Source organism: Ambystoma mexicanum, chromosome 4q (genome assembly GCF_040938575.1).
Source record: "Ambystoma mexicanum isolate Mex_15411 chromosome 4q, UKY_AmexF1_1, whole genome shotgun sequence".
Lineage (NCBI taxonomy): Eukaryota > Metazoa > Chordata > Amphibia > Caudata > Ambystomatidae > Ambystoma > Ambystoma mexicanum.
In genome coordinates, this window is record NC_090928.1 from 910,253,680 (window position 1) to 910,265,857 (window position 12,178).

A 12,178-nucleotide genomic window follows, 5' to 3' on the forward strand; every position below is an offset into this window, starting at 1 on the left:
AGTAACCACTCCTCACAGAGGGGAGGCCACACCAAACGATACACACCTCACTCAAACTATATTCTGTGGGTGCACACCACCTGCTCCATACTCTATGGGTACACACCACCCGCTCCAGACACAGTCACACAATGATATTTTAATTTTTGATATGATATGATTGGTTATTTATAATGCACTTAATACCCATAGGTTTATGAGTGCTTAGCCGGGGATTGAACCTGTGTTGCTCTGTGTTGTCTTGCTTCCAAGGCGAGCAGGTTGCCCCTGAGCTATCCCCCAAGACAGCAATACCCTAAAAGTCAATAGCTGTGTTTCAACTCTATTCCTCAAATTCCATAATAGGGTTAAGCTAGCACACCTTTGCTTTCACCCAACTACACCCACTCTTGAAGTACTGGCACCAATGCATTTCAAAATTTGGCAATGTACTATAAATCCATAGTTTTGTAGCAGCTCTATTGCTAAAACTCCTCATGACACTCACACATCCATAACTAAAACACTTTTAACCTGAACTTTCTCTAAACATGTGTAGGGGGGGATTGGTCCAAAAGACCCCCCTTGCCTACATCCCCTCCCCAGGTAAGGGCCATGGCTCATCAGGGGTCCCCTCCTTACCACCAGGGCCCAGGTGGTGGATGGCTCACCTGCTGAAGACATTGCCCAAATGCATTGAATTAAGCTAGGCCTCAGAAACCATTTTGTCTAATAAAGATGGTGTGAGCTCGGCGCACTGCAGCACGGCCCCCACCTTTGGAGAGTTTCAATTATCCCTGTGGCCGCAGCTCCCTGGCAGATCCGCTGTGAGCCGGTTCCCACGAACAAGACGGACATGAGCTAGTGTAAGATACCAACACTGTAACATTTCACCTTCCGCAGTGTATCACTGCTCCCAACATGACCCGGCCAGCAGAGCCTGGGTGGAAAAAGAACTGTAAATGGCCATCAGATAAAAGCAGAAGTTCCCAAATACTAATGCTAAAACTACCTGCAATGGGCATATTTTCTCCACAAACCTCTTTGATTAAGAAAACCTGTAAAATGTACAGATATGGCAGACTACATGTTCACATGGCATTAACAATGAAGCACCCACACCACTGCAGTTGTATGCAAATAGTAGAAGCGTCTCGGGGGGTTATTTGTTATGCGTATCATTGAAATGTTTACACCCCACGGTCCCGCGCCATAACCAAACTAATGCTGCTAGAGTGCAAAGAAAGACAAATGCAACCATGCTGAGGGCTCATGTGAAGGACGCGCGAGAATGCACCCTCCATGTGTGTAAGTCCAAGCCCCTTATGTGCCACTACCGTCACGTACGGTGGCAAGTCGTTTTCTATGTGGTCCACCAACCTCACTACTACCTCACTTACTGTAAATGTATATGCATATAACAAAATGTTGTAGTTGTTAAAACATAGTGTATAAATAATGCGCTCAGACTGGCTATATTTGAGAGGCATGTAGCAAATTTAAAATGTAAGCTTTGGAATGATTCAATGAGTATTGTATAGTACGCGAATGTTTATGATGCTTTCACTTAAGGTCGGCAACACACGAGGAAGATACCTTTGTGAATATGAGCAAGACCATTCCCCCTCCCTCCCAGCAAAGCCTGCCAGACGAGAGAGCAGAGGCCCGCGCCGCGCTGCACCACCTCCCCCAACTAGGCTGGAGCCGCTTCAAAGATTTGTAGTTCCCTCTGCAGCGCCCAAGGCCACGGCCCACCACCTGCATTATTTACAGCCCGGCAGTAAACCCCCGCCTGAATACACAAACCCAGAGGCGCCCCCTCTTAAACCCCACAACCCACCGGATCACCTTAAGTTAATGGCCCCTGTAAAATTAGGACACCCAATATTATGGTAACATCCCAGCAGCACATTCATAACGACTTCTAACAAGACAGGAGGACATGTACCGCCTGTCCCATGCCCTGAGACCTAGCCCCACGACCTATGGCACCCGGTCAACAGGAAACTGGTAACCATGTACTGATGAATTGCCATCGCACCCCTCTCAAGGTACATTCCTCCTGTGTTGCATTAACCTGTAGAATAACCTATTGGAAGATTTACTAAAGAAGATAATATTGCAATAACTGAATGACTGCGGTGTGCATGGCCTAGGGCAAAGAAGTCAGGAAAAGACATTCATCTCTGACACTGGCCACAGTGGCACAACAACACCGCCCGGATGAACCCAGCTGACCTGCCAGGCCCAGCCCAACCCACGAGGCGGACCATTGACGTCCTCCAGCCAAGGCCAACCACATCGCAGCAGCACCTATAGCTAGTCGTCGCCACCCAATCCCATTGAACTTGTGCCCCCTATAGTATGTAGGTTCTGATGACGTTTTTTGTAAATATATACGCCTGTCTTTGCTATTGTCAGACAGAGCGCTCTCGGAGTTTGCAGAGTTCTTTGCATGCCCTATTCTGATTGATAAACTCCCATTTACTCTCACCCGCACTTTGTCTTGGCCTTATTCCCATCCTGGGAGAGCCCTTCATTGTCTCTCCTTGCGGGGAGGATCGTGCTGGTTGGGGACGCTTGCCTTCAGTGGTGACCCCGAAAGCGTGATTATTATTTTTCTCCCAACATATCCCTACCGTCCCCTTTGGCATGAAAATCTCCGGTCGAAAAGGGATACGCACGGTGCGCCGGCTCCGGGAGGCTGCCCGCCAACGGCGACCGGTACGCTCAGAAGTGCGCACTCAACAGAGATAGGGTACGGGACCCCGGTTGAAAAATCCCCTTTGAGTACCGCTCGCCGGAGCCGGGGCTGACTGTTGAGCATACGGCAGCACTGCCTGGACGGACCCAGTTTCGGAGACTCTCGGTTCAAGACGGGCACGTGAGTATTGAGTGCGAGCGATCACAAAGGGAGTAGAGGAGGAAATTGAGGACAGGGAACGAGGCGGGGTAAAAAGGGGCACATTGGGTCTACTAAAGACCATCTTAAACTTTCTTTGCTTTTCTTTGCATATGGCCATTAGGATTAAGAGGTGATTAAGAGATAAAAGTGACGGGAACCTAGCTCCGAGAGGGGGTGGAAGGCGGCGCCGCATAGTGCTATCTTGACTAGTACTGGGATATATATGAAGAAGTGGAAAATAAGATAAAAGTGTCTGGCAAAGGGAGACACGGAGAATATATTAGTGACTGCTATTCTTTTGGGAAAAAAATAAAAGTGGGTCAGGACAAAACCAAAGAGATAGAGTAAAGAGACAGGGAGTTTCTACCCTAAAATTGAAGATCAAACTTATATATATATATATATATATATATATACATATATCTGAATAAGACGGACAGGGACAGCCGGCCAGGTGGGAAAGGGAGGACAAATTGAACTGTGAATAGAGTGTTACGGAGGGGTGTGTGAACATTGTATGTGTCAAGAGACAATTTGGTGTACTGGTTGTGTACAAATGGTCAGAAATGTATAGTCATTGAGTGGTCATGGTAAATGAGAGAAGACAAAGCATCATAAGGACAAGAGTAATAAGGTGAAGTGAGTGTGTACCTTTCTGATTTTTGGGTTAACGGTGTTGAGGTTACTGATGGTTTGCTCTTGTACGTGCCCCCCGAAGAGAATAGTATAGAGGCTGTGCACAGCCAATCTCATGGTGTACAGGCGGAGGGAGGAACACGAAGATCCCCACGATTCAGTAACACATAAAGCATGCAAACTCACATGGTGATACGTTTGTATTCAGATATCGAGATACATAGAGATATATAAGCACCAGGTAGACACAAGATATGGCAGAAACACCCCTATCACATATTTGCAAGAACCTGCCTGGGTACGCGGAACGGATTAAGAAATATCATGACCAATGGATCACAGAGTTGAAGGGAGAGGGGTTGCCTCGGATATGGCCCGAAGGGGGTTCATTTGACAAGAGTGTCCTAGGTATGGTAGCCACATGCATTTGTTTGAAATACAAGGGGAAGCAGTTGCATAATAGGAGAGAAATATTAGATCTCTGGAGGCTGTTTGAAGAGATACCGCCACCTAAGGCAAGGGAATCAGATCCAGGTCTGCCATCCACCACTGATAATCCACTAATGATACAAAAAGATGATAAAGTAGTGCCAAAAGAAGAGCCACCGATAGAGGTAACAAGTTTGTACCCAATACTAAACAAGCCAGTGCCCGCAGAAGGGTACAGTGACCCTACTTATGTGCCCCCACCGACAACTACTACAACCCAAGGGCCAACAGCACCTCCATACGAAAGCCATAGGGAGCGAGCTCAGGTAAGCACACCCAGGGTGGACATAGAAAAACTAACAAACGATCTAGAATCAAGGCTCTCCATAGCGAAAGACGAGCTCTCGAGAATAAAAAGCATATGTGAGTGGACCGCACTTAATGCAGCCAGATCAGAGCACGCGTCTAGAACACAGAGCGAGAGTAGAACATTTGAAGACGGGTGGAAAAAAGGCGAGATACTGTTCAGAATAGAGGAAGAACCAACACGAATAATTGAACTAGAGACAAGAGAGGGATGTGCTGACAATGAAGAGAGGCCTATAGGGGACAGGGAAGAGCTACTATGCGATATAAGGGATGATTTGGAAGAAATCGACAGGTTGAGTATGGCAATGGGAGGGGGAAGCGAAGGGTTGGATGGTGCATGCTCAATGAGAACACTGGATGATGAGTGGACGGGGCGATTAAGGAACCCAGTGGGGAAAATGGCATCATTGGGAAAATCGGGAATGAAGGGGAACACAGATACGACGACGAAGGGGAAGTTGCAGCTCCCACTGATACATAGGGGAGGAGGGAGGCTGAATTACATACCCTGGGCTCAGATGGATAAGGCCAACTTACTAAAGTTATTGCCCCCGTTATCAGGAGGAGCGAGCAAGTGGATATATGCCTTTGAGAAACAGACAGCAGGGGTACCCCTAGCAATAGGGGATGTGAAGAGCTTGCTAGTATCAGCAGTCGGGGATCAGGCTGACAGAGTATGGGTCAAGGCTAGTTTCCCGGGAGTAACGTTAGACTGCGATCGCCATGATGGTGCCTCCATTAACACAGTGCGCGCAAGGGTGTGGGACGCTTTGCGGGAAACATTTCCAGATACACCAGACTTGCAGTCAGTAGTGCAGTGTACAATGAATGACGGGGAAGATGCTATGGATTACATTTTTCGGGTCCAAGAGATGTGGAGAGCAGAAACGGGCACGCCCTGGTATCAATCGACATCATTATTTTACTTCATTATAAAGAGGGGGCTCCCAAAAGAGGTGCAAAAGGCGCTCGACAAGATAGCAGGTATTGAAGCGAAAGGATGGCCTGAGATTCAGAGCATAATAGTGCACCACTGTAAGCGAATAAAAGAAAGGGAGAAGGAGGTGGCGCAGAAAAGATTGGCAGACGAAGCGAAACTAGTGCAGACAAAGTTGGTGAAGGTCGCAGCAGCAGTAGCCGCGCTCCCACACAGCAGGGAGGGAGATGAGGAAGAGGAGGGGCTGGTAGCAATACAAGGAAGGATGGCAACTAATTGGGTAGGAGCAGGACAGTGGCAGTGGAACGAGCAGGAGCAGGGCGGAGGTCCGCAGTGGCAAGAGTGGGCCCCTCGAGGGGGACAAGGTGGGTACAGGGGCCGAAGAGGAGGTGGACCGGGGTACGGGGGAATGGGAGGAAATGGATGGCAGGGTCCCAGAGGGGCGCAAGGGAGTTGTTGGAACTGCGGGAGGTGGGGACATTACTCTAGGGAGTGCAGAAGCAGACCAGTCAACGGATTTCCAGAGGCAGAACATTATGGCCATCCCCATCCGGGGAGCCCGTATGGTCTCCCAATGGGACAACAACAAAGAAACACAGGCCAGGGGTACAACGAGCCACAACAGGGACACCAATACAGAACACAGAATCACCCACAAAACAATGATACTATGCACTACACGCCAGGCAACCCTTTCGCGACCACAGCCAACGGAGCCCCAGCACCAGCCCCCTATAATGGCGTGTCAGTGGTTTCAGGGAGCGTATTCAACCAAGGGGGGGCAATGAGACACCCCGCATAGGACAGCCCACAGAGACCGCTTGCGTGTCCAGTCCTATCTACCACCTACGATGCAGCAGAGGAACCATTGGTAGGGGCGCAGATAGGAGACAAGCAGTTCATATTCATGGTGGATTCGTGAGTGGAGAAATCATGTATTCGGGAGGGCCGGTACCCGTTATCTAACTGGAAGTTAGAGACGCAGGGGTTCTCTGGGGCTGTAATTGAAGTTCCTTACACAGAAGCATTGGATGTGACAGTAGCGGGTAAAACTGTAAAAACTCCCTTACTGTATTATGAACATTCGCCAATAAATTTACTAGGGAGGGATCTTCTTAGCAAACTCAACATGACAATATCATTCACTGAGAGAGGTATAGTGTGTTCAACACCAGGAATATGCCCATTACGTGTAATGCTGGTAGTACAGGCTCACACAACCGCACCAGAAATACGTGGTTTGCCAGTGGATGAGAGAATGTTTATTGAAGGACTAAAGACGCTGGCCCTCATAGTTCCTGAGCTAAAAAGAATGGATTGGAGAATACCGGCAGAGTTCCTCTTCCGCCCAATAGTGCACCCTGACATAGCACCGGGATCAGTGGTATCATTAGACTTGCACGCTGTACAGGTATCAGCAAAAAGGATCTCTGTGATTGGAATGGACATAGAAGGATGTGAATGGCGTACAGTACTGTGCACCAATGCCAATATTGCCCTGCAAGACTGATGAGGATCTCTTTTCAGATTCAGAGGGGGATGGTGAAATAGTAATGGAAATAGCAATGCTCTGTGACATTTTGATTCAGGCCAGAGAGATTCCTGTCCAGCTGATGGCAGTGGTGGGAGCACCACCGTCATTCTTTGATGATGACATGAGGCTATTACCAAATAATTTATGGACAACAGGCCCCCATGACGAAGGTTTTTTGCATGGAGTACAGCCAGTGATAATAAAGCTCAAACAAGGAGCAATTCTACCCCGAGTGAAACAATATCCATTGTCCCGCGAAGCAGAAGAAGGGATAAAAGAGACAATAAATGCACTACTAGCACAAGGGATAATAGTGCCTTCAAACTCCCCATGCAACACATGCATTTACCCGATTAAAAAAACAAAGGGAGGGTCTTGGAGGATGATCCAGGATTTACGCCCCCTAAATGATGTAATACAGAAAGAGTTCCCTTTGGTCCTGAACCCTGCATCAATATTATGCAGCATCCCAAAAACAGCATCACATTTCACAGTGGTCGATTTGAAAAACACATTTTTCTCCATCCCCTTGGCTGAAGAAAGCAGATACTTGACAGCATTTACATTAGGGGGGAAAACATATGATCATTGTAGATTACCACAGGGATATTGTGAGAGCCCAAGCATATTCAACTGCATACTACATGAAGACTTAGGAAACTTATCAGTTGAGAGCACAATCATTCAGTACATAGACAATCTACTCATCTGTGCACAGGATGAAGAAAAATGCCAAAAAGATTTGATAATACTCCTGACCCTGTTAGCTAACAAGGGGTACAAAGTAGACAAGGAAAAGCTACAATACTGTCTGACAGAAGTCCTATACTTGGGACAGCTAATATCAAAAGATGGAAAACAAATAATCCCCGACAGGGTAGAAGCAATAAGATCAGTAAGACAACCCACAACAGTGAAGGAGATGCAATAATTCTTGGGAATGTGCAACTACTCCAGAGCATGGATATTAGCTTATGCAGCATACACCAGACCCTTACTGCAAGCGCTCAAGGAGGCCCAACAAGAGAACAAGAAAATAGAATGGTCAGAAGAAATGAGCGCCTCATTCAATTCATTAAAAGAGTTGATTTCAAGCGCTCCAGTACTCGCTAACCCTGATTATGAACGTAAATTTTACCTATTCTCACACTGCAAGGGGACACTCATGACAGCTGTACTGACACAAAAGACGTCCCTAGGACACAAACCGTTGGCTTACTATAGTGGCACTTTGGATGCTGTGATGCAAGGACATTTTGCGTGCGAGAAATCGCTCGCTGCAGCCGCGTTCGCAATTGAGAAAAGTGCCACAGTAGTAATGGGATGCCCTGTGACACTGTTTGTGGAACATTCATTGTTCGCAATACTCGAGAGGTCAAAGAGTACGCTGACCACACAGCGGGCAACCGCCTATGAAATAATATTGTCCAGCGCCAACATCCATGTGGTGCGATGCAGGACAGTGAATCCAGCAACATTCATTACAGAAGAGTGCACACTAGAGGACATGCAGGAACACGATTGTGCAACTTACACAGGAGAAAGAGGGGGGGACACAGTGGTGTGCGAGAATGCCCTGAGCGAGGGGGAAGTGTACTTTGTCGACGGGTCAGCATCAATTGACGTGGACACAGGAGAAAAACATGTGGGTATGGCAGTGGTGAGGTTAGAAGACGGTGAGTATGAGACACTAGTGCAGTACCGCCTTCCATCACATTTCTCAGCACAAGCAGCAGAACTGATTGCCCTAATAGAAGCACTACATGCAGCTAAAGGGTGCGCGGTGACAATTTACACAGATTCAGCGTATATGACGACAACAGTACATGGAGGTCTGGCCAGATGGGGGCAGAGGGGGTTTCGACGAGCAGATGGGACTCCAGTGCAACATGCAGACTTATTGAAGGAGTTAATTGAAGCCCTACGAGACCCCACAGTGGTAGCAATAGTGAAATGCCAAGCTCATACGTCAAACACAGACGTTGTGTCTTTAGGAAACGCGGCAGCGGACGCGGCGGCCAAAGAAGCCTCATACTTTCAGAAATGTGAAGCAGGTGAATACATGCTGCAGCACAAGACAAACGAGGAGCTTCCAGAAGGGTACAATATGATGCCTATATCACAAATACTAGAGTTACAGGAAGGAGCAAGTGCAGGTGAAAAGTTGATGTAGGTGAAACGAGGGTGCAGCCAATCAGCAACAGACTTACTCTAGCGACAAAATAACTCAGGAAAAGTGGTAATGCCAGTAAAGTTATTGGAAATAGCGTTCCAACAACTACACTTCCCAGCACACAATACGAAACAGCACATTGCAGCGGAGATACAGGAGGAGTGGTTCGTGCCCTGTCTTCAGGAGCACTTATCTAGATTGACACTGGAGTGCACAACATGCCAGATATACAATTCAGGAATGACATTACGTACGCTCAGGGGAACAATTCCAAAACCGATTGGGCCATTCAGAGAGTTACATATCGATTACGCGGACATGGGAGAAAGGTGTAATGGGGCACGTTACATGATTGTGGTTGTATTCCCATTTTCAAGGTGGGTAGAAGCAGGTCCATGTGCTAGACCTGATGCTAAAAGCGCTGCGAAGTTCCTAGTGAGAGAAGTGTTTCCGCGCTGGGGAATTTGCGACGTGATTCGCTCAGACAACGGCACTCACTTTGTAAATGAACTCTTGAAGGAAGTGAAAACGCTGTTGGGAATAAAGCATAAATTGTTCTCGATTTATCATCCTCAAAGTAATGGCATAGTAGAAAAGATGAACGGCCTGTTAAAAGGAAGATTATCAAAACTATTCTTTTCATTAAAAAAGCACTGTATTTACTGTTTGCCCCTTGCGCTGTTTGAGCTGAGAAATCAGCCAAGCAAGGACCACCATTAGTCCCCGCACGAAATAGTGACTGGGAGACGAATGCACACAGCACACTCCCCACTGCGCGAACACTCAGATGCACACAGAAGCGCTGCGATATTGGGAGATGAGTTCACAGACTACTTGAAAGAATTAACAAGGGCAGCGCGCGCAATATCAAAGCAGCTTTCACCACCTTTCACGAGAGAGAAGGGGAACACAACAGGGTCCGTTACGGAGCCTGAAACACAAGTACAGCTGATGCCGGGTGAATTCATTAATGTCCGGAGCTTTGTGCGCCGGTGGAATGCACCACGGTTCCATGGCCCATACGAAGTTGTGTTTTGCACGCCTACGGCTGTAAAAGTGAAGGGCCTGAAATATTGGGTACATCTGACAGATGTACGAAGGGCATATAATAATGTGCAGGAAGAGGTGGATGAGGGGGCACAGACAACAGCAAACAATGCAAATGAAAAGAATGTCTGAATATGAACTTGTGTGTGTGGCAGAGATGCACCTGATTGAGAAAGTGGCTGACAAGTATAATTGCATTTAAGGGTATTTAAAAAAATAAAAATAAATAATAATACTTTTCTTTTGTGAACTTATATGTAATTAATGATGTGATAAAAATATGCAGTGTCTACTCCCTTTTCTGTGCATCCCCAACCCTACAGCCCTACCCGCTTCCATTCCCTTTCAATATATACTGGCACTGGTAGTGCCAACAAAATGTTTACATTCATGCACTTAATGCACTTTTGTATCTCAAAAAGGAGCTACCATGGCATCTAACGGGCAGCCTGCAACGGATAGATTTATTAGATTCAGAGAATTGTTAGCTGAAAGATGCAGATACTCGTATGAGTGTGGATTGTCTGTGTGCATCACATTGTTTTTTACAATAATGTTTGGCCTGGTTACATATTGGTTCATAGCGTTCATCTCTATCGAGATGAACGAGGGGAGAGGGACTAACAGCACTACTGTGACCAATGCAACTGCAAGTGTAAATACTAAAGAAGGTGATTTTTTGGTATGGGACGGAACTACACTTGTATGGGGATATTATACCACACCAACCAATGCTGTCATCTCGAAAAATGAAGGGCTACGGGGAGAAATGCAAAGCAACACAGTGTCCCCGCCAAAAATATCTAATTACAATGCTCGCAGCTTAAATGACCAAAACCCCTCCGCCATATCTTGGTTGTATAACACCCCCACCAGCCAGCCTGCCCCCATAGCAAAAAACACACTGACAGACAACGTGAAGGAAGAGAATGAAAGAATGATAGCAACACACGAAATATTATATGATGATTGAGCAAAGGGGGGCGGGAAGGAGGAAGGGGGGCCCACTTTGTCCATCACCCATGAAGCCGGGAAGTACATTAGGAAAAGAAATAACAGACGAAAAAGGGAAGCGGGGAGGAAGAAGTATGATGAGTACTATGGGTTAGGACTAGATAAAATGGAAGACCCATGACACCCCCACCAGACAAATAAATGGTATGCGGATATGAGTGCAACAGCTAAACAAACAACAAATGAGAGCTGTTATGTCTGCTCCCTAATTCCCCATGCTTCAGGCACACCCAAAGTATTGTTACCCAAAGAGTTGCCTATTGTGGATGCCCAATGTCTCCTTCATCTCACGTTGTGCAGGATTAAGAACAACTTCCGGGCACGTGAAGTTACTTTTAGAATGCTGCAGAACGAGAAAACTTGCTACCCAAAGACAGTAGGAGTGGTATGTCTGGAAGAACCATTTTTTATAATACAAGGGACACTTTTTTCAGACAACAAGTGGAAGGACGAAGAAGTAATGTGTAAGGCTGAAGCGCTGAGGGGTGTGGCACCAGAGAAATTGCAGTGGATAGAAGAAACGTGCACACCAGTATGGAAGGAACACATTTCAAAACTAACTTGGGTAACAGCCATTGAAAACCCTTCAAGCTGCAGAAGGAAATATACTATGAACTGTGTTTCAAAGGGGAGGGGAAAGCCTCCATGGGCACAAACAAGAACTGTAACAAGACCCTCACCATCCCAGATTTAAGAAAAGGGACAGCGGCCCTGATGGACACGTATTGGGTGTGTGGCAACCTGGCATACCTACACCTCCCACAGTCATGGAGTGGCAGCTGCTCACTGGCCACTCTGCACTCAGCACTAATGGTAATCCCAGAAAGCCACATCGATGGGAGCAAAAGGAAGCGAGAAAACACCCAACAGAGTGCGGCCCAGCCCACTGCAGAGTCACAAATCTATGTCCTGTCTTCCGAGAACAAGGAAGAGGTGCTGTCCCGAAAGAGACGAGCATCAAACTACATATCAAAGGCATCGTCAGAGTTGCTGGCACAGATCCCAGACAGATATCGATTGTTCAGCTCGGCAGAAACATTCTTTGCCTCACTCATCCCAAGTATCCAGGCAAGAGCAAACGCAAAATGGATCCAGATAACACGTTGGGAGCTGATCCAGCTGTCAAATGACACTGAAGAAGGGTTTAACGTAATA